The 24,590-nt window shown below is 38.5% G+C and overlaps 1 protein-coding gene across 4 annotated transcripts in view; it reads right to left on the bottom strand.

The window, feature by feature from the left end:
• CNNM2 (cyclin and CBS domain divalent metal cation transport mediator 2) overlaps window positions 1–24,590 on the bottom strand; it is a 149,368-nt gene that overhangs the window by 52,358 nt on the left and 72,420 nt on the right. The window lies entirely within an intron of this gene.

Genomic DNA, 24,590 nt, shown 5'->3' with positions numbered 1-24,590 from the left:
TTGATAAGTAACTTCTTTCTTGAAACAATCTCTCCACGTGGCTTCTACCATAACCGCCCCACCCCCACCCCCGGCATTTAGCTCAATGGCCACTCCCCCTCATTCTCTTTTGCTATTTCCTCTCATTCCAGTGACATATTGAAGCCAGAGAATTCTTGATGTTCATTCTTAGATCTCTTCTTTTCTCCTTGGACATTGGAATAATAATCCCATTTAGTCTCAGAGCTTTAAAAATCATCCATATGCCGGGATCCCTGGGTGGCTCAGTGGTTTAGCTCCTGCCTTTGGCCCAGGGCATGATCCTGGAGTCCCAGGGATCGAGTCTCACGTCGGGCTCCCGGCATGGAGCCTGCTTCTCCCTCCTCCTGTGTCTCTGCCTCTCTCTCTTTCTCTCTATCACAAATAAATAAATAAATCTTTAAAAAAAAATTATCCATATGCCAATGATTCCTACTTGTGAATAACCTGATCACTCCTCTGAGTGAACTTCCAGATTTACATATCCAAATGCACACTTAACATCTCCACCAGGATATCTACCAAGTATATCAAGCTTTATATAATTCTCAATATCTGTTCCTCCTTTACTGGGGTAAAGGATGCATCAATAGTCACCCAATTGTTCAAACCCAAAGCCTAGGCAGCCTTCATCCTTAGCTTCCCTCTCACTTCCAATCCTCTGAAAACTATCTAGAGTTAGATCCTTTCTTTTCACCTCTCCACCCTTGGTCCAAGCCACTATTCTCTCTGACCTGAATCACTATAATAGCTTCCTAACTGGCCTTTCTGCCTTACTCTTCCATGATCAAGTCCTCATAGAATCACCAAAATAATCCTTTGAAAAAAAAATTCTGTCACTTCCCTGCTCAGAATCCTCCAAAAACTCCCCTATCATACCTAGACTCAAAACAAATACCATACCACAATCTGCAAGGCCTTACAGATCCCTGCTGATCTTTGGGACTTTATCTCCCACCATTCCTGGCCTGGCTTCCTCCTCTCTAGATAGATGTTGCTGATCCTTAAATATGCCAAACACATTCCTGTCTAAGGATCTCTGCTCTCCCTGCTTCCTCTTGTGGCTCATTCTACCCTGGATTTTCAGGTTACTTACTCTCCCACCTCTTTCAGGTCTTTGCTCAAATGTCACCTCCTCATGAGGCCTTCCCTGCCCCATCCTATCTATTTTTTTTAAATGATGTATTTTTAAAAAGATTTTATTTATTCATGACACACACACACACACACACAGAGAGAGAGAGAGAGAGAGAGAGAGAGGCAGAGACACAGGCAGAGGGAGAAGCAGGCTCCATGCAGGGAGCCCGATATGGGACTGGATCCCAGGTCTCCAGGATCACGCCCTGGGCTGAAGATGGCGCTAAACAACCTAGCCGCCCGGGCTGCCCAGCCTCATCCTATTTAAAATAGATCCTCCCTATCCCAGTCCATATGCCCTCTATCTGTGCTGCATGGGGCATACTTACCAGTAGGATACTATATTTCATATTTATTTGCTTAGTCTGTTCTCCACTTAGCTACAGAATGCACAAAAGCAGGGACATGATCTTAATGACACTATGGCCTCCATGCCTAGAACATTGTCTGGCACATAGTAGGGGTCTAACCTTCTTTGAGGAACACTGATTGAATATCCACACATAATTACGCATCTGTCTACTAAGGGCTAATGATCTATCCAAAATTCAAAGTACTCAGACAAGAATATAAAAAAAAATTACAAAATATTTCAGACCTAACAATATAAAAATAAAACATCCATCCATTTGCCTACCACTCATTTTAAGGATTAAAACATTATATAGTTGAGTCTCATGAATACCCACACCACCAAGGCAACTTAATATCAGGTTTACAAAAAATCCTAAAGGGCAGAAAAATGTTTTATGATTCACTCATTATTTTTCACCTGAAAATAAAATTATTTCTGAAACAGAAAAATGGAAACAGAAAATAAAATTTTTGAAACAGAAACAGAAAATAAGGGCAGCCCGGGTGGCTCAGCAGTTTACTGCCACCTTCAGCCCATGGCATGATCCTAGAGACCTGGGATCGAGTCCCATGTCAGGCTCCCTGCATGGAGCCTGCTTCTCCCTCTGCCTGTGTCTCTGCCTCTCTCTCTCTCCTCTCTCTCTGTGTCTCTCGTAGATAAATAAATAAAATCTTTTAAAAAATTATTTTACAAAGTACTCTACTAGACAGAAAATAAAAGTTATTGGACAAAGTACTTTACTAAACAAAAAACCCATGGTGCAATGAAATTCAAGTTTTGGGCTGGAGAAAACAAAAGAAAGGGAAGAAGTAAACACTAGGGAAGTGGACAGAAAGGAGAGACCTGGTGGGGTACGTACACACAATGATCCCAAGAAGAGTGAACAAGGGAACGCTGGTAACTGGGTGCTCATCGTCTATCTTCCCTACTCAACACGATTGCAGAAGGATTACGAACAAAGCCTGGTTGAGGTGGCAGGTCCCAAGAAAGGACATATCCAATGACATCACAGGATGTTTAGACAGCTCTAAGTAACAACTGAGTTTGGCCTGGCAGTGTACATCAAAGTTGGTAAGGAAATGTGGTATGTTTAGGACAGAGGAGCAATGAGCTGGTGGCTCTGACAGTAAGATAAATGGGAGATCTTTTCTATTAAAATAGAATAGGATGGAAAATCTTTTCTATTAAAATAATACTTAAAAGATATAATAACGTTAAACTGGAAATGCCATGACTCAATAAAAATAGATCTTCCAGAGCTTTATTAGCCTAAACCCCTTTATAGTAATGGGATCATAGATTAGTATCAGTAATGCAACAGAACAATTTCATACACCGTCCAATCTCTATCCTGTCCATAGTATCTAATCTACTCTACCACAAAAGCAACTGGCTTCAGAGAAAATATCTGATTCCAGTCTAGGGAGCAAAAAATAAAAAATAAAAGAATCAAGATGGGATTGGAACATCTTGGTTTTGCCAGATGTTTAGATAGGAGCCAGATTAAATGGCCAAATAGCAATCTGATCATTAATCTGTGAAAATTCATGAGTCTTAATGGAACTCCAAAGTTGGGAAATCTCCTGAACTATATGGTACCTGTGGTGAGGAGGGCAAACGGAGGTTAAAAACCAGCCAGGCTTATCTACTTGGCCTGGGGCCTTTTTCTCATTATTTCATCTACCTAGAGAGGCATCCTTCTCTTCATTCACACAAAGATACTGTTTGTGCTAGAGATGGTCTGTGGTAAAGGATTACCATGCGTGTGATTTTCCAACAATATTTACAAAAAACATTCTATCAGCCAACCTAAATTACAAGCCATGACTATTGGACAAAGTTCCAGCAGTACAAATCATACAGAAGATGCAGTTCAGGTGAAGTATGCAGAATCCTGTCACCTCTCAGGTAAAGCAACTATGGTCAAAAATTGGATAAACACTACATACAAAAAGAGGCATAGGCTTGAACTGTCTTATTACTATAAAGGGGTTTAGGCTAATAAAACAAACCTGGAATTATTCATCCAGACCTGTATTTCCAACCTAGAACCCTGCATTAGGTTTGAAATGGTAACTGTCTATTTTGGTTGAGTAAATAAATTTGTAACCCTTGAATGAAGAGAGATCAGTGATATTTTTGTGTAAGTCATATTTATACAAATGTAGTAATATCTTTTTTTTTTTTTTTTTTTTTTTAGTAATAGCTTTTATAACCATTATGCTCATTAGCGTATGCTCCTAAAATGTTCAAACTTCTTGGGCAGCCCGGGTGGCTCAGCAGTTTAGCACTGCCTTCAGCCCAGGGCCTGATCCTGGGGACCTGAGATTGAGTCCCACATCAGGCTCCCTGCATGGAGCCTGCTTCTCCTTCTGCCTCTGTCTCTGCCTCTGTCTCTCTCTGTCACTCATTAATAAATAAAATTAAAAAGAAATTCAAACTTCTTGAGACTTATTAAAATCATATCCCCAAGGCGCACCTGGGTGGCTCAGTGATTGAGCATCTGCCTTCAGCTCAGGTCGGGATCCCAGTCCTGGGATCAAGTCCCTCATCAAGCTCCTCGCGGGGAGACTGCTTCATCCTCTGCCTATGTCTCTGCCTCTCTCTGTGTCTCTTACGAATAAATAAATAAAATCTTTAAAATAAAATGAAATAAAATCATACCCCCAAAACTTAGAAGTTTGAAGCACTTGAAGAAATCAGATATATCAAATTTCTAAGTATGGTTTGAAATGTTTAAGGAACTCTCGTCAAGTTCATAAATGGTATTAGTGGGAGAGTTTCACCTGTTAAAGGCATCTGAGCATCAATTTAAAAACTAGCAAATGGGGATCCCTGGGTGGCGCAGCGGTCTAGCGCCTGCCTTTGGCCCAGGGCGCGATCCTGGAGATCCGGGATCGAATCCCACGTCAGGCTCCCAGTGCATGGAGCCTGCTTCTCCCTCTGCCTGTGTCTCTGCCTCTCTCTCTCTCTGTGTGTGACTATCATAAATAAATGAAAAAATAAATAAATAAAAACTAGCAAATGTTAAAAAATATTTAATATTTTTTTTCTTCTTTTTTTTTTTTTCAAGTTCACAAAAGAACTCTTTATTATTTCAGGCAAGAAGTCTGGATGAAAGGGTTACCGTTCCCGGTAGCCAAAATCCAGGTGTTAGTGGCATTTGTAGATTCAACTTAGTCAGAAAAGGGTGCCAGGGTCCTACGTTCCTCAGCTGGACAAGAAGAAGGGCAAAACTGGAAGAGACTCTAACCTACTGATACTGCTCTTGAGACCCAACACCTCATGGGCCCGTCAGCAGGTCACAGACCCACCACCGAGGGGCAGAGGCCACACTACATTAGAAATGGGAGGAGGGACGTGGGGCACCTGGGGGGACAGGCACCGACAGCTTCAGAACTCCTCAGTGAATGGATAGTCCTTGTGGGAGGCACAGCTCACCAAGGCACAGACCCTCCAGTTCCGGTTGTAGCTGAGTAAGGTGGTCATGTCCACACTGCTCAGCTCAAAGTCAAAGACCTGAAAGTTCTCAGCAATGCGTTCGGGTGTCACGGACTTGGGAATTTAAAAACTAGCAAATGTTTTTAATATTAACAATATAGTAAATCCACTACAAATACTTGTAGGTTATATTTTTTTACTTTTGTTTTGCTTTTAATTTTATTTATTTATTCATGAGAGACACACAGAGAGAGGCAGAAAAATAGGCAGAGGGAGAAGCAGGCTCTCCATGGCAGATACTCAACCACTGAGCCACCCAGGTGCCCCTGTAGGGTATGTTTTAAAGGTATGAAGAATAATAAGCTTTTGATGTCATAATTTTAATAAGCTAAACTCTGACCAAAACATAAGGAACTCACGGAGCTGTCTAGCATAATAGAATCAAAGAGCCTACAAATTCCTACCCTGCTAGCTCACTTTGTGCCTCAAGGTCTTTATTTGTAAAACCAATAATAGTACTTGCAAAGCCCTTGGGAGGATTGATACATATAAAGCACTTAAACAGTTATACAGATTTCAAGTTGCTCTATAAATGTTAGCTATGATGCCTACCATCATCATTGACTGGTATCACCTGACAAGACTGAATGCTTTGATGACAAGAACATGTCCTATTTGTCTCTATATTCCTAGCATTTAGCCCATTGCCAGATACCCAACAGGTACTCAAATATTGCCTGAATTTAACCAACTAATCTAAAATCCTGGCTATTAGGTTGTGGGTTGCAAGCTCTAATACACAAATAGAATCAATGATAAATGGCAGGAACAAAAATAAAAGGGCCAAGGGGCAACTAGGTGGCTCAGTTGGTTAAGCTTTTGCCTTTGGCTCAGGTCATGATCACAGGGGCCTGAGATCAAGCCCCAAATCAGGCTCCCTGCTGAGCAGGGAATCTGCTTCTCCCTCCACCTCTGCCCCCCTTCCTTCCTTCCTTCCCTGCTGAGCAGGGAATCTGCTTCTCCCTCCACCTCTGCCCCCCTTCCTTCCTTCCTTCCTTCCTTCCTTCCTTCCTTCCTTCCTTCCTTCCTTCCTTCCTTCCTTCCTTCCTCCCTCCCTCCCTCCCTCCCTCCCTTCCTTCCTCTCTCTCTCTCAAATAAATAAAACCTTAAAAAGATAAAAGGACCAATAAAAGCAAAACCACAAAATTTTATCCAGTCAAAAAAATAGTGTTTCTTTACATTTTTAAGGACTTACTCCAGGAGTTTCTCAAGGTCAAAAATTATATTAAGAGAAGTTCAGTTGGGACTGGCTAGCGATAGCTGATACAAATCTAGACCCTAGATCTAGAATTAGAGATTCTATAATGAATTTGAGATTTCTCCCTAATAAATTTAATCTAACACAATTTACTGCAGAATTAATTACTTCAACTTTTTCCAATCACCAAAATTTGTTTCTGAATTAAAGTACTATACATTCTTAACCCATTCAGGACAGGCACCCTTTGAGCATTTTCCATTGCTCTTACATTTTCCAGTTTAGACTCATCTGGGGTAATTACTAGCAGTCTAGATGGAAAATTTTCCTGGCAGGGTTGTTCCACTCACAGCTATTTAGAAAGCACTGCTTGCGTCAGACTCTTATTTTCTGCTTGGATAAGGGGCTGTTACTTCAGACCCCAATTTTTCTTGGTGTCCCATAGTCACACTTCATTGAGTACAACCTGTGCTTGCTTCTACTAATAGCCTTTCAAAGCAAAAGTTTTTATCTACCCACCAAGTTAGCAGATTCACCTTTCCTTAGAGACTGAATAAGGCCAAATAGGCTGTTATGCCATCAACAGACATCACATGACTGCAGTAATAGTAACAGTAATTTAGAATTATTGAGTGCCTATGCATGCCAGGTGCTATTTGTGTATCTTATTTCATTATTCAAGAATTCCACCAAAGAAAATTAACTCCCATTTTATAAGTCACAACACGGAGACTTAAAAAGACTAATGAACATTCTCTGGGCATCTGTCTTGCCTTCCAAAGATTCTAGCTAACCCAAAACAGTTTTCTCTTACAGAATAGGGCCTTCTGAACTACTGTCCTCATTTTCTAAATTAAAAAATTAAAGACCAAAGATTACATAGCTAAGAAGCATAGAAACAAACCTGAATTATAGTTCTGATCTCCAAATCCATATTGTTATTTTGCTAAGCTATCTATAGTTTTGTAAGGTCTTTCATAGAACTCCCTTCCACTCCAAGCTAAGGATGGAAAAGTCTGCCTGAAAAGACTATTTTGTATTTCTCTTCTCGTATTTGAAGAAAGATAGGGAAGGAAAAAGAAGAAAGGCTATGGTAATTCTTCTTTATAACAGCAGATGATATCAAACTCACAGGAGTCACAGTGAAAGGTTATTAAATACTGAGCCCTTTCTGGAACATTCTCCAATGTTTTCAGAACTTCAGTACACTGCTTGACTTGTAGGTAAATAAATTCAACCATTTTTCTGTAGTTCAACTCGAAATTTAAAAAAAAAAAAAAAAAAGATGTATTAGGGTACCCGTGTGGCTCAGTTGGCTACGGATCTGCCTTCCATTCAGGTTGTGCTCCCAGAGTCCTGGAATCGAGCTATACATCAGGCTCCCTGCTCAGTGGAGAGTCTCTTTGTTCCTCTCCCATTGCCCCTCTCCCCAAATCCCCCTGCTCATGTTCTCTCTCAAGTAAATCTCAAAAAATAGATGTAACAAGTGGTCTTTTTCTCTTAAAACCCAATTACAACGAGTTATTCTATAACCTGTATCAAACGGTGGTCTACTCAGCTCAGTTTGGATTGATGAACTTGCACTTACTTGTTTTTAGAGGTTCTTGTTCTAGCTTCCCGCCCCCCCGCCCCCCAGCACAGAGCCCAGCATGGGGCTTGAACTCACAACCCTTAGATCAAGACCTGAGCTGAGATCAAGAGTTGGACACTCAATAGACTGAGCCACCCAGGCATCCCTCTCAGTCTATAATTCTTACTGGTAGGAAATACCTTCAAGGATCAACCTAGTATTCAACGTTCAATTTAACTCACTTTGAATAAATTTATTTATATCAGATTATTTAATAATGCTATCTTTAGCAAAATTTCATTTTGCTAAATTTAAAAATTTCATTTTTAAAAATGAGCTTAGAATTTTAAATGGGAACTTCAAGGAGCATTCATGTATTTAGAAATTACTAAACTTTCTGAGTTCAATAATTTTAACATCAACAACTAGAAAATTTTGTTACTTGAATTTGTATCTTGTATCTGAAACCTACAACTATACTTTGCAATCTAAATTTATACAAAAAAGTGCAAAAGTATCCTCAAATTTACAGCTTAAAAATGTGTATAAAATAGAGCCCAAATAATGTCCTAATCAAATGAATCAACATCTTCCTAACTCAGGAAAGTATTGAGATTTACTAAGCAAATAATTCACTTAGTATGTATTAATAGTATAAATAAATCTACAAATCTATTAGGAACATTTAAAATAAAGAGGTTTATTTTATAATTTAATATACCTGGTACCAAACTGCTTTCCAGAAAGAATACAAGACAAGGTCTATTTTTCTATACCCGGAACACTGGATTTTATCATCTTTGCATTTCCTTTAATGAAATGGATAAAACAGGTCTTGTTACATCTACTAGATTAGAGGTAACAGTTTCACGTTTACTAACTACTGATATTTCTTTTGTTTATATCCTTTATTTTCCTACTGGTGTGCTTATCTTAAAAAATTTAAAAGCTTGGGGATCCCTGGGTGGCTCAGTGGTTTAGCATCTGCCTTTGGCCCAGTGCGCGATCCTGGAATCCCGGGATCGAGTCCCACATCAGGCTCCCTGCATGAAGCCTGCTTCTCCCTCTGCCTGTGTCTCTGCCTCTGTGTCTCTCATGAATAAATAAATAAAATCTTTTTTTAAAAAAATTAAAAGCTCTTTATAAATTAAATATTGTGTGTATCATTTGTTTTTGCAAATATTTACTCCAGTCTGGTTGCCTTTTAATACAGTTTATGGGCTGCAGCCAAGTCTGTCAATCTTTATAAATTCTGGATTTTATGTAACCTTAGGAAGGCCTTCCCCAATAGACAGTACAAAAGAAGTATATTTCTCCTACAGTTGACTCATCTGGAATTTGTTTCAGCACATGAAATGGCATTGGTTTCTTTTGAATACCTTATATGCCCCTCAAATTCTAACATTCTGAGACAGGATGATCAAAAAGTTTATATGCCCCATTTGTATTTTTATTTTATAATCAAATTTAGTTAGCAGGGCAGCCCCGGTGGCGCAGCAGTTTAGCGCTGCCTGCAGCCCGGGGTTTGATCCTGGGGACCCTGGATCGAGTCCCACGTCGGGCTCCCTGCATGGAGCTTGCTTCTCCCTCTGCTTGAGCCTCTGCCTCTCTCTCTCTCTCTCTCTCTCTCTCTGTGTCTCTATGAATAAATAAATAAAATCATTTAAAAAAAAAACAAATTTAGTTAGCAGTCATTTGTTTTTCCAAATAGGAATACTTTTATTTTAGCCCAAGTCATCCTTCTAACTATTTGTTACCATCTGCCAACTCAATCATGTTTTCCCTAGATTACTGCATCCAAAACTAAAACTGGTATTTCAGATTTAACAATGTGAGATTTTGGGGCACCTGGGTGGCTCGGTCAGTTAAGCATCCATCCATCATCAGCCCAGGTCATGGTCCCAGGGTCCTGGTACCAGGCCCCAGGATCTAGCCCCACATCAGGTTCCCTGCTCAGCAAGGAGTCTGCTTCTTCCTCTGCTCCTCCCTCTCCACCCACAATGCTCATGAGCTCTCACTCTCTAGTAATAAAAAAAAAAGTAAGATTTTAATGCATAACAAGGATGGTGCTTCTGCTAGGTTTCATGTTCCCTCCTAACCATGTCTAGTACTTTATTCAAACGATACTGAACCATTGTTTTCAGATTATGGTTTACAATAAATCCAGCTCTTATTCCTGATAAAAAGAATATACTTTACTCTTGTTTACATGACTCTTACGTGTCAGGGTTGATCACTCATGTAGATACACGCACAAAATTTTTTTCAAAGATTTTATTTGAGAGAGAGAGAGAGAACCAAAGTGCATGCAACAAGCAGGGTAGAGGGGGCAGAAGGAGAAGCAGATTCGTCACTAAGCAGGGAACCCAACACAGGGACTCAATCCCGGAATCCCAGGATCATGACCTGAGCAGGGTAGAGGGGGCAGAAGGAGAAGCAGATTCGTCACTAAGCAGGGAACCCAACACAGGGACTCAATCCCGGAATCCCAGGATCATGACCTGAGCGGAAGGCAGATGCTTAATTAACTGAGCCACCCAGGTGCCCCCACAAAAAAATTCTAAAACATTTTCAATGATACCTAAGAAATTACAATATAAAATCTCTCATCTATTGCTGAAGTGTTAACTACTTTAACGTCATTGGAGAGCAATCTGACCACATCTACCAAAACTGCAAACGTGGATAGGCTTTGATTCAGCAATTCTACTAGGAATTTATCCTACAGATAAACTTAGACAAGTGTAAAAAAGAGTGAACAAGGGAATTCTTTGTGTCATTATTAACATTAAAAGCTTGAAAACAACTTAAATATCCTTAACAGAAAGGTAAACCAATTAGGATATATCCATAAAATAAATACTGGACAACCATAAAAAAAATCCTCATTCATTTTTTTTTAAATGTACCAATACAAACCTAACTCTAAAACATATTGCGAGGAAAAAAAGCATAGCAACATGCATGCAACATGAAATTAAATGTAATAAAAAGGGGCAAAACACACATTTGTGTATTTATGGAAGGATATACAACAATTAATAGCATTGATTGCCTCCAGGGAGAAAGTACTGGCAGTAGGAGAAAGGAATTTTATTACATACATTTAAAGTTTTATATATACTGTGAATGTACTTCTTATGCAAAAGAAAAAAGTAAACAGTAACATTTACCAGTTTTTTGAATGCCCTCTTTAAACTTATTTTTACTTGACAATAATGCTTTGTAGGCTTTTCATTTAATACTCACACTTTTTCATAACTTCTCTTTGGCTTAAAGTAGCTTATTTTACTTTGCTTAATAAAAGCATTCCATGATCATTGGCAAAAAGGAGATACTTACTGACCCACACCTTTTCTAAGTATGTGCAAATATTAACTAGATGTCTTCCATGTGCCAAGCATTGTACTGGATGTTAAGACATAAGATATATAGTCTCTGCTCAAAGCTATGTCACTATTATGATTTCTAAAATGAAAATCGATTTCATCTACTTGATTACAAACAATTTAAGTTCATTGCTTATAAAAAATAGAAAACAGGGATCCCTGGGTGGCGCAGCGGTTTGGCGCCTGCCTTTGGCCCAGGGCGTGATCCCGGAGATCCGGGATCGAATCCCACATCGGGCTCCCGGTGCATGGAGCCTGCTTCTCCCTCTGCCTGTGTCTCTGCCTCCCTCTCTCTCTCTAACTATCATAAAAAAAAAAAAAAGGGAAAAAAAATAGAAAACAAAATGAAAACTATGTTTAATTCTACTATCAAGAGACGATATTTATTTATTTTTCCAAAGTTTTTATTCAGTTCACATTTAAAAAAAATATTTAAGTAATCTCTGCACCCAACAAGGGGCTTGAAACTCATGACCCTGAGATCAAGAGTTGTATGGTCTTCCAACTGAGCCAGCCAGGTGCCCCCACACATTTTTAAAAAAATAAAAGTGAAGGAGTGCCTGGGTGGTTCAGTTGGTTAAGCATTCGGTTCTTGGTTTCAGCTAAGGTCATGATCTCAGGGTTGTGGGGTCAAGCCAGGTCTCTTAGGCTCATCACAGAGTCAACTTGAGAGCATCTCTCTCCTTCTCCCTCCCCTCTGCCCCTTCTCCCACTCCTGCATGTGTCTTCTCTCAAATAAAATCTTTTTTTTTTTTTTCAAATAAAATCTTAAAAAAAAAAAAAGTGAGGAGGGGCACCTGGATGGCTCAGCTGGTTTAACATTGGATTCCCAACCTCTGCTCAGGTCTTGATCTCAGGGTCTGAGTTCAAGCCCCACGCTGGGGGCATGGAGCCTACTTTAAAAAAAAAAAAAAAAAAGATATTATGTACATTATTTGGCAATACATACTGTCCACTTGAATATGTATGAACATTTTCCTATTTCAATACAGTATTAAAGTTTTAAATTTTGTTCTAAATCAAAGAAAAACGTGTATGATTAAATATCCTCCTACTTTTCTCTTACAAAACATTCCAACACATTTTTTTAGTAGTTTCTTTTGTAATTACTTCTATCTCTAATGGTTCCACCACTAGTTTTGAAATTTTGTAAGATTTAAAAATAACCTTTATCAGTGAAGGTCAAAGAGATCCTTATATTTCATGTGTCTCTTTAAAAAAAAAAAAAAAAGCAGCTCAAATCTCTTCTGTTTGCCTGTGACAACGCCAAAGCCTGACCACAGGTGTGCTGAATATAGGACACAACAAATACCTTGAGATGAATGGCCGTAGACAAGTGTAAGCTTCCAAAAAGGTGAACAGCTCTGGTGACGATTTCTTGACTTAGCCCCTTTGGACACGGTCTGTGGGCTTCCACTCACCACGGCCCATTTTCATTGCCTCCCACTTCCAGTCCTCCCTTCTCCCCATGTACTTTCTACATTCTTTATGGGTTACACCTTCGTAATCATGAGCAATGTTAATTATACCCTCATTTTTTTTCTATTAATTATAAGCCATATCCTTTTGCTTGCCACTTAAAAGATAGGATACTGACAGTCCTTTTCTAGTTAGCTCTCTCCCCCTCCTTTCCTCTCTCAACTGCTAGAATCTAAATCCACTCTTTTGTACAGGAGAGTTAATAACATTCTAATGGCTGCACCAATTTCCATTTTATGGACACACCATAATTTATCTGATTAGACCTTTTATGAAATTGATAGAAGTTGTTTCCAATTTTGCACTCTTAAAAGCTACTCTGCAATAAACATTTTTATATTCCCCTTGTAAACTGCTCCCATTTCATCTTTAAAGATAAATTCTTATAAATGGAACTTTCTGGGTGAAAGGTACTTTGTTAAGGCCAATCTTACAGAAAGATTTACCTGTATGATATGTGGATTACTTTTAAAAACTAGTTTTGAAAATTGATCAGAAAAATAATCATCCGTAAACTTTCATACTTCTTTTTCCCAAAGTTAAGTTTTATTAAAAGGTCTGGTTCTCATCAAGTGTAACATAGCAAAATTATTCATTACATATATGTACATCTGAGTAATTCCTCTATTCTGGAAACAAACCACAGAATTTTAAGTATTTGGATATACCTACATATTCACAAAATGATGCTATTTATTGACAGTTTACATAGAAAAACCATTCAACTCTGCTTAACATAAACCAGTTATATTTATGACCTAAGTTGTAACATGATTATTAATGCCCCAAATCAGTCACTATAGAAAGCTAAGTGAATCATATACTTCTCTAAATTTCAAAGTTGATTAATTAAAGCACATATACACACACCCCTAATGAGACCATGGTGTTTGTTTTTTTTTTTTAACTTAATATGTCTATTTTCCCCTCAGGCTATTTTTTCTTTAAATGTTGTCCCTAAAAATCTAGTTACTGAGCAATACACTTTTCTTGTTCAATCCCAATTTTTAAAAGTCTACTCAGAGGTCATAAAGCAACATGAAACTTGTCTTCAAAATAAAAAAAAATATTAATTTTTATAAGTTTGTTGGATTTTTAAGAACTTTCAGAATGTTCCTATACTTGAGTATATCAGGTTGTCTAAACTGACTGGCGTTTAGCTAATGTTATAAACTATTAGAAGTGGAAATCTGAAAAACCAGATTTTTCAAATGCTTGGGAATATGCATTTCAGAGCCCACACTTACAGAAGTACAAGATATAAAGTACAAATTTCTTTAAGCATTTCTCATTTAGGGTGCCTGAGTGGCTTAGTTGGTTAAGCATCTGCCTAGGGCTCAGGTCATGATCCTGGAGTTCCAGGCCATGTTGGGCTCCCTGCTTGGGTGGGGGGCCAGCTTTCCCCTCTGACCCTCCTCCCTCTTGTGTTCTCCCTCTCTCTCACTCTCTCTCAAATAAATAAAAAATCTTTAAAAAAACTTCTTGGGCAGCCCGGGTGGCTCAGTGGTTTAGCGCTGCCTTCAGTCCAGAGCATGATCCTGGAGACCGGGGATCGAGTCCCACGTTGGGCTCCCTGCATGGAGCCTGCCTCTCCCTCTGCCTGTGTCTCTACCGTGCTCACGCTCTCTCTCTCATTCTCTCTCTCTGTCTCTAAAATAAATAAATAAATAAATAAATAAATAAATAAATAAATAAATAAATAAATAAATAAATCTTAAAAAAAATAACTTCTAATAGTTCTAATTTACAGCTAATGTGTATTCAGTGGTGACGTGACCAGCAGAACTGACTTCATGAGCATAGGACCTATTTTGCTGCATGGGGCCCCCATGCTCTGTTCAGTGCTCTTCTGTTACAGTCTTAAAACTGTTCATTTCTCAGCAAGGTATCCCAGATACCTTTATTTTGCCCTGGGTCTCACGAATTATACAGCTGGTCCTCATTGATGGTGAGGCCCATTCCATTAATATGAAGCTAAGAGAAATAAGGTTTTTCTCTAGAATGAAACATGGAAAATAGTAAAAACTAGCATCTGCCTAGGGATTGTACTTATGTAACCAAAAATATCTGGAATGCACAAAACTAATAACCAGCATTTAGGAGCAATCTCAGAGAAATAGGGCAATAACGTGATTGTTATTTAAGAGAAATTACATTATATTCAGATGTATGGACATATCTAGAAGGGTAATCCCTTAAAAAGGAATGAGAAAGAAAAAACACAAAACAGTTACTATGCATACCATATCAGCCATGGATCACAAGCAAGAAATGCCCCCACCACTCTTATCCCTATCATTGAGGAATCATTGGTTCATCAGAGCTTAAGGCCTCAAGAATCAAAATGATAAATATCTATTTTTTCAAGAGAAAATGCAAGAGCAGGGGGAGATTTTTTGTTTTTTATGGGGGGGTAAGGAGGGGGAGAGGGGGAGAGAGAGTCTTTTTAAAGATTTATTTTTGAGAAGAGAGAGCAGTGCTGGTGGGTAGAGGGTCAGAGGGAGAGAAGCAGACTCCCTGCTGATGGCAGAGCCCCATGCAGGACTCCATCTCACAACCCTGAGATCATGACCCAAGCCAAAACCAAGAGTCAGACGCTTGGCTGACTGAACCATCTAGGCACCCCATAAAAACACCTATTTAAAAGAAAAAGCTAATATGCCAAATAACAAGTTTCAATAAATTTCAAAGGGCTAAAATCTGAGTAGTATTTTCTCTAATCACAGTGGCATGAGTCGACAAAGCAATAACAAAAAGATAACTAAAAAATTCCAAATACAGTTCTGAATTAACTATAAAGGAAACCACAAAGAAGATTTTTAAAAAGACACACACACACACACACACACACACACAAACCCTGTAAAATGCAGCTAAAGCTGTGTTTTAATGGCAAATATATAGCCCTAAGACAAGTGGCTGAAAGATCAGTTAAAGTATCCATCTCAAGAAATTAAGAAAAGAACAGCAAATTAAACCCAAAGAAACAAGTAGTTGAGAGCAAAAAAAGAAATAGAATACAACATGCAATAGAAGGGTTCAATAGAATCCAAACTGGAAAGACCATGTAATTGGTTAAGTGCTTGGGCAAGATGAAACCAACGTGGGGGGGGGGGGGGGGCTGGAGAGAAACACTACCAATGAATACTAGGAAAGAAAAGGAATCTCAAATATAGGTCTTGCAGATATTAAAAAGATACATAAGAACCTGTTTTGAATAATTTTTAAAAGATTTTGTTTATTCATGAGAGAAATAGAGATAGGCAGAGACCTAGGCAGAGGGAGAAGCAGGCTCCCTGTGGGGAACCCAATGTAGGATTCAATCCCAGGACCCCAGGATCATGACCTGAGCCAAAGGCAGATGCTCAACCACTAAGCCACCCAGGTGCCCCCTGAACAATTTTCAAGCACACATTTCAACAAAATTTCAAAAGTATATTCATTTGTAAGTTTAAATATAACAGATAAATTCCTAGTAAAACATCAAAACTAAGAAATAATGTAGTCCTGGGGAATCTGGCTGGCTTAGTTGGTAGAGCATGCAACTCAATCTCAGGATCTTGAGTTCAAATCCCATACTTGGCAGAGAGCTTACTTAAAAATAAAATGATATTGAGGTACCTGAGTGGCTCAGTTGGTTAAGCATCCAACTCTTGATTTCACCTCAGATCATGATCTCAAGGTTGTGAGTCTCACACTGGGCCCCAAACTGGCCATGGAGCCTGCTTAAGATTCTCTCTAGCAGCACCTGGGTGGCTCAGTTTCTTAAGCCTCCGTCTCTTGATTTTGGCTCAGGTCATGATCTCAGGGTCTTGAGATGGAGCCCAGCATGGGGCTCTGCCATCAGCAGGGAGTCTGCTTCTCTCCCTTTCCCTCTGCCCTTCCCCCATACTCACACCACTCTCTAGCTCTCGAAAATAAATAAATCTTTAAAAAGACTCTCTCTCCCCTTCCTAGCCCCTCTCTAAAAAAATAATAAAACAATTTTAAAAAATAGTATAGCCCTATAGCTATGAAATACATTAAACCCATTACTAAAAGTCATCTGCAAAGAAACTCTAGGCCCAACTGCTTCACCAGTAAACTTCCAAACATTTACACAATAGGAGCTATCTTACATGAACTACTCCAGAGACAGAAAAAAAAAAAAAAAAAGGACTATCTCCTTCCCATTTTATGAGGCCAGTATTAAATTGGACAAGTTAAAACAAGGAATAACATACTCATCTCTCTCATTAGCAAAATATCAGCCAACCAATTCAAAGATTTATATAAAAGGGATAATATACCCCCAATTCCAAGGATAAAAGGTTAGTTTAACAACAACAAAAAGATCAGTGTAATTCATCATAGTAACAGAATAAAGGAGAAAAGTCACATACAATCACACAACAGTAGAGATCACATTTTATGGTATTCAACATCTACCCATGATAAAAACAAAACCAGGAGCTCCTGGGTGGCTCAGTCAGTTAAGCATCCAACCCTTGATTTGGGCTCAGGTCATGATCTCAGGATCATGAGCTCCAGTCCACACTGGGATCCTCATTCAGCAAGGAGTCTACTTGAGATTCTCCCTCCCTCTTCCTCTGCCCTGCCCCCTGCCCCTGCCCTCAAAATACATAAAATCTTAAAAAAAAAAAAAAATCAAATTTACAATAAGAAGGAATCTCTTAATCTGATAAAGATATCTACACAAAATCTAAAACATACATCATACTTCAAGGTGGAATAAAAGTCTTCTCTGTGAAATGTGAAAGATGACAAGGATACCCACTATAACTTTAATCCACTTTATACTGGAGATCCTAAGCAGTACATTTAGGCAAGAAATGACAGAGTATAAGGTTTGGAAAAAAAAGAAAACAGTCATCATTCGCATAGGACATGACTGTGTTCACAACAAGGATTTATGTACCAAAAATAAGAACTACCAAATGAATTCACCAATTTGCTGGATTAAAGGTCAATATACAAAAAAAAAAAAAAAAAAAAAAATTATACTTCTATATTTTTATTAGCCACTAACAATTGTTGAATAGAAAACTAAAAAACAAAACCATTTACAATAGATTTAACAAATGAAACTCTTGAGAATAAGTCAGCAAAATAAAATCTCTACAGAGAAAATAAAACCTCCACAAATTTATTGAAATTCAAGACAACATCAATAATGGAGGGCTACTGATATGCCATGTTTAGAGATTCGGACATTGTAAAGATCATCAGTTCTTCAAGTTGAGCTATAAATTCAATAAAATCACAATAAAAACTCCAGCAGATTTTTTTGTATGTGGGGAAACAGATACTAATTATAAAATTTAGATTGAAATGCAAAGGTCTAAGGAAGGCCAAGACAATCTTGAAATACAAAGTTTCGGGACTTATATTAGCAGCTATCAAGTCTTACACAGAACTAAAGTAATTAAGAGTGTGGCACTGGTACAAATAGAAATACTGACCAACTTCCTAGAACACAAAGTCCAGAAACAGACTCACACATTCATAAAGGAATCTCATATGTTGCGGGAGAGAATGTAAACTCAACCATTTTGAGAACTGTGCAGATTTACTGAAACAATGAAAATATCTCCTAGGACCTTGCTGCTCAAAGTGTGATCCAGAAACAGTACAACTGGCACCCCGTGGAGCTTGTTAGAAATGCAGACTCTCAGCCCATCCCAGATCTACTGAAGTAGAATCTACATTTTAACAAGACCCCAGGTGATTGATATGCACTCTATAGTCAGAGAAGCATTGCCCTGGAATCCAACAATTTTACTCCCTAGTATACACTTAGCAGAAATGCATACAAAGGTCTACCAGTATTGTCTATACAATATATTCATACTAAGACTATTAATGATGGCCCCAAACAGAAAACTACCCAAATGCTGAACAAGAGAAAATCCTATGACCACAAAATGGAGTAGCATTCAGCAAGGAGAAGGAACATTCTACAACTTAAAAATATAATGCCATATAAAAGCAGTAGCCCAAAAGAATAGGTCTTTTATGTTTTAATTTACATCAAGTACAACAAAGAGAAGAAACTATCAGTATTAAAGTCAGGGTGGTGGTTACTACCTGTAGAGGACATAGTAACAAGGAGGGAATAATGCTCTTATTTCCCAACGGGCAGTTTCACGTGGATGGGAAAACCCATCATACTGTATACTTGCATCTTGTATATTTTTCTGTATACACTATACTCCAATAAACAAGCACCAGAAGGCTAAATGGATGGATTATATATTTGTGTTTCAATAAATCTTTATTAGAATGAAATACACCAAAATCCTAAAAATAGTTCTCTCTGAGAGAGAAGATTTATAATGCTTATTTTCTTTTATTCTTCTGAGTTTCTCATTTTCTACCACTAAGGACACTAATCTATTAAATTATTTTACAAATTTTTGTGGAGGAAAATGGACAGATTACGCCTAGTGGTAACCTCCCAAGGGTTTCAGAGAAACTTTAAAGGACACTGGGGAACCACACAAGTATAACTGAATATAAACTTTTTTTTCCTAAAAGCTAACTTATAGCACCTACATATGGGGCAAATTAAAACAAAATTTATTCTGTTAACTACCATAATGTTTTCCAGTTTTCAAAGAGTGAGCCCACCTAGCTTAGAGAAAATGCAAACTTGCAATGCCTCAAGTTGAGCTTTGTTCAGGTTTGGGAAGAAAATATAACAGGAAATAAAAATTCCTTTTAGGTCATTAAACTACAGATATGTCTTTCATGTCAGTATTTTTGATGACCTTATTCCTCCCCCTTTTTAAACTGAGTTAACCTAATTCACATACCATACACTTAACCCATTTAAAGTATGTAATTCAATGGCTTTTAGTATATTCAGAGTTATCTATCACCATGATCTAATCCCAGAACTTCATCACCTCAAAAAGAAACCCTATGCCAATCAGCGGTCTCTGCATCTCCCAGCCCCTTACCCCCACCCTTAGGCAAATGCTAATCTGGTTTATGTCTCTATGGATTTGCCTATACTGGACATTCAATAATTTTTAAAGATATTTATTTATTTATTTAGATTTATTTATTCATGAGAGACACACACATACATAGAGGGAGAGACACAGGCAGAGGGAGAAGAAGGCTCTCTTCAGGAAGCCCAATGCCACACTCAATCCCAGATCCCAAGATCACACCCTGAGCCAAAGGCAGACAGACGCTCAACTACTGAGCCACCCAGGGATCCCCATTCAATAATTTTTTTTTTGGAGTTGGCAAAATACAAGTTTTACAATTCTTTTTTTTTTTTTTTTAAGATTTTATTTATTTGAGAGAGAGATTGGGAGAGAGCACGGAGAGCACACCAGCACAAATGGGGGAGAGGGAGAAGCAGGCTCCCTGGAGAGCTGTGAGCCCGACATGGAGCTCGATCCCAGAACCCTGGGATCATGATCTGAGCCAAAGGCAGACACTTAACCGACTGTGCCACCCAGGTGCCCCTGGTTTTACAATTCTTTTGTTAAATTTACTCCTGAGTATTTTGTTGTATTGTAAATTATACAGTTTTCTAAATTTCATTATCACATTTTTCTCTGCCAATGTAATGGAAATACAAGTGGCTTTAGTATATTGCTCTGTACGCTCCATGTCATCCCGCTGAACTCATTTATTCTAATAGTTTTACAGTAAACTCTTTAGGATTTTCAACGTACAAGAGCGTATCATCTTGCAAATAAAGTTTTACTTCTTCCTCTTCAATCCCAGTGCCTACCTTTAACCCTTTTTAAGGGTTATATATTATTCATTCTGTTATAATCACACTGAGGTGTTAAAGACTATTCTGCCTAGAGACAAGCAAGTGTTTTCTTTTTTTTTTTTTTTTTTTTATTTATTTTATTTTTTTTTCAATTTTTATTTATTTATGACAGTCACAGAGAGAGAGAGAGAGAGGCAGAGACACAGGCAGAGGGAGAAGCAGGCTCCATGCACCGGGAGCCCGACGTGGGATTCGATCCCGGGTCTCCAGGATCGCGCCCTGGGCCAAAGGCAGGCGCCAAACCGCTGCGCCACCCAGGGATCCCCAAGCAAGTGTTTTCAAGTTGCTCAAATTTGTTCACTCATTTTGAGTGAACAAATATACACTTGTATATATACATGAGGGATACAGGTCATTTTCTGTGTAACAGAATGTACATATTTTTTATAACAAAACGAGAGCCAGAGAATAATATAGTATAATACTTACATGGAGTTACATTTGATAGCCAAAGAAAAGGGTGGAAAGTACTTATCTTTTAAAGTATTAAGTAACTTGTCAATTATGCATATTGATGTGGTTCGCCAGGCCATTCTAATTATCTTTGCCACCACAATAAATAAAACCCAGAGGGGCTTCCTTGCTCTAGATGCAAGTAAAACTATCCCCCTAATGTAAGTAGTATGCATTCACTGAGCTTCTACCCCATTGCAGGAAGCACATTTACATTAGGAAGAAAGCCACAAGCATGGCTTTGGTATAAATAAGGGACTAACCCAAAAGCTGGGTACAAGTGCCTGTGAAAATGTTTGTGTAAGAGCCACTTAAGAGGTTACAATATAATGTAGCTTCAACTTACAGGTGTAGAGCACAGAGACTACACTGTTAATAATATGGTATTTTAAACTTGAAAGTTGCTGAGTAGATCTTAAGCAACATACAGTAAAAAATAAGTTAACTATGTGAGGTAATGGATGTGTTAATTACCCTCTCTTGGTAATAATTTCACAGTAAATAGGTCTACCACATCATCATGTTGCACACTTCTGATACACCAAGTATATTTGTCTGTCATTCCTCAACCAATTAAAAAAAGCATAAAAGATTATATAAACTCTAAGTCAAATATCCATCAATGGGGGTGGGGGAGGGAAGACTTTGAATGCAGACATAGGACTATAAGCATGCTATGTGTCCTGTCTATAGAAGTCATATTAAACAATTTTTATTCTCAAGGAGATATTTATTCTATCCCTCATGATGTCTAGAGGTAATATTTTCATACTAGACATTATTCTTTCCATGTTTTATTCTTTAGGCTGCTACACATTATGATACACTCAGTTTTTGTTTTAAGAGTTTATTTATTCATGAGAAACAGAGAGAGAGGCAGAGACATAGGCAGAGGGAGAAGCAGGCTCCCTGTGGGGAGCTTGATGTGGAACTCGATCCCAGGACCCCAGGATCAGGACCTGAGCCAAAGGCAGATGCTCAACCACCACTGAGCCACCCAGGTGCCCCCTACTCAGTTGTTCTTAAAGGGAGAGGAAATAACTATAAAGTCATGTTTAGAAATCTAATGGGGGTACCAAGAAAAAAAAATAGATGTATCCTTCTTGCTTCATATTGTAGCTTTACCTCTGGATAAAATATATATTACATTGAAATATATTGAATATATATATTGAAAAATACATTACATTGATTTTACTTTTTTTTTTTTTAAAGATTTATTTATTTATTTATTTATTCAGAGAGAGAGAGAGGCAGAGACACAGGCAGAGGGAGAAGCAGGCTCCACGCAGGAAGCCCGATGTGGTACTCAATCCAGGGTCTCCAGGATCACACCCCGGGCTGCAGGCGGCACTAAACTGCTGCGCCACCGGGGCTGCCCTAACTCTAAGTGTGGAGAAACTTCATATGGGACCACACAATGGGTGCTCACTTAGGCAACACATATACTATAAAACAGGACCACACAATGGTACCTTTCATCTTTACTATTTGGGTTTCTCCTGAACTGCCTTCTCATAGAAATTCTACTTTACAAATATTTACAAACAGACTTAACCTAAATATAGCTGGTCTATGGCATTTAAAATTTACGTTTTTAGATAGATCCTGAATATTAATTAAATCTAAAACCTGTATTTCACATCTATATTCCTATTATTTTTATTTTTTTTTATTTTTTTTTTTATTTTTTTTATTTATGATAGGCACACAGTGAGAGAGAGGGAGAGAGGCAGAGGCACAGGCAGAGGGAGAAGCAGGCTCCATGCACCGGGAGCCCAACGTGGGAATCGATCCCAGGTCTCCAGGATCGCGCCCTGGGCCAAAGGCAGGCGCCAAACCGCTGCGCCACCCAGGGATCCCTATATTCCTATTATTTTTAAATTAATCATCAGTATTTAAAATAAATGTATACTCAATATCTAGGTTATAAGCAGGCTAGAGTACTAAAAAAAAGGTTTCTAAGTTAGAAATTTCCCCCACAGAAGTCATAGATTTCATAAAAATCTATTTATTAGAGTTGTAAAATAGGATATTTAAAATATATAGACTCAGCAGTAATATGGAGTCAATAAACTTTTGCAGACTATCCCAGTAACCCAAGAAATGTTAACAAAGCATTTTTAGTACTTATTATGGGGGAAAAAAGCAAAGGAAGTTGAAATTTTAAGAGCATACCTTCTCCTCTTTATCCCTTTGGCTTATACCTAAAACCTTGGCAAGAAATTAACAAAACTGAAGAATGCATTAGTAATGCATTATGGTAATGTTCATGCAGGATATTCAGGAGCCCCAGTGTTCCCTCCCACCCCCCAGAGTGCTTTTCATATTTCAGAGTACCCATACTATATTTTTTCTTTTATTTATTTATTTATTTATTTATTTATTTATTTATTTATTTATTTATGATAGTCAGAGAGAGAGAGAGAGAGGGGCAGAGACACAGACAGAGGGAGAAGCAGGCTCCATGCACCGGGAGCCCAACGTGGGATTCGATCCCGGGTCTCCAGGATCGCGCCCTGGGCCAAAGGCAGGCGCCAAACCGCTGCGCCACCCAGGGATCCCCCTATATTTTTTCAAATGGTATTTCAGGGACATCTGGGTGGCTCAGTCTGCCTAGCATCTGCCTTCGGCTCAGGTCATGGATCTCAATCTCGAGGTTTTGGGATTGAGCCTCGAGTGGGGCTCCCTGCTCAGCAGAGAGTCTGCTTCTCCCTCCCACTCATGCTTGCTCTCTCTCTCAAATAAACCAGTAAAATCTTTTTTTTAAATGGTAATTTAAAGTCAAATATAAAAGAATCTCTATTTGAGGATATAGAAAATACCAATGAATTAGTTGTATGTAGTCAAACTAAATATGTTCACTATCATGAATACATTCATCTTCCTTACTCTGAAGACAATTATTTGCCAGTAATTCTACATTTCCAAATGCTCAGTGAGGTTTTCACTCAGGTGACAAGACTTTCACTCATCTTTGATCTTGAAGAAACATTAGGCATCAAAGAAAGACAACAGAACCCGAAATCTATAGCACGATCATCACTGACATTAAGTAACTTAGAGTTGCCTTGGTAAAAACAGGCTGAGGGAACATGGTGTAATGTTCCTTAAATGAAAGAGCAGTTCTCCAGGGCAGGAGCAAAGGTTTCTTTGTAGGGCTTGTGAGCATGCTCTGCTCCCTCTGACCTATGCAGGGACCTACTGCTCCCTGCAGCCCTCAAACCCACTTCCCCACAACTTCTCACTACACGCTCAAAATTACATTCTCACCCTTCCCCATATCTAGCCTTCAAACCCTTTATTGTTGGTCCTAAATGAACATTTGATCATCTAAGTTTGTTTATATTTTACTACTGGTTGTTTTCATGAATGGGCTCTAGAACTAGAAAATACTTTGCAGATATAAGGACTCACCTAGAAGTATCATCCAAATTTAAATGTTTCAATACTGCAACAACTATTACTTTTCACGTGGTTACAAGAGAAGTTCAGCACTGTCCTGTTTATCTCCTTTGTAATGGAGTGATACGGAGTCTAATTCCTTTCCTCTTGGGTCTGGGCTGACCCTACTAATTCACTAAGAACCAACAGAAATGATAGAATTTCTAAGACTAGGTCAGAAGAATGCTAGCTGTCTCACTGTGCTCTTTTGCGATGCTTCAACTCTAGGCCACTCCATCTCCAAAGTC

This window comes from Canis lupus, chromosome 28 (genome assembly GCF_011100685.1).
Source record: "Canis lupus familiaris isolate Mischka breed German Shepherd chromosome 28, alternate assembly UU_Cfam_GSD_1.0, whole genome shotgun sequence".
NCBI classification, from domain to species: domain Eukaryota; kingdom Metazoa; phylum Chordata; class Mammalia; order Carnivora; family Canidae; genus Canis; species Canis lupus.
Note: the sequence above shows the minus strand (reverse complement) of the source record. Positions and strands in the feature narration are given on the sequence as shown.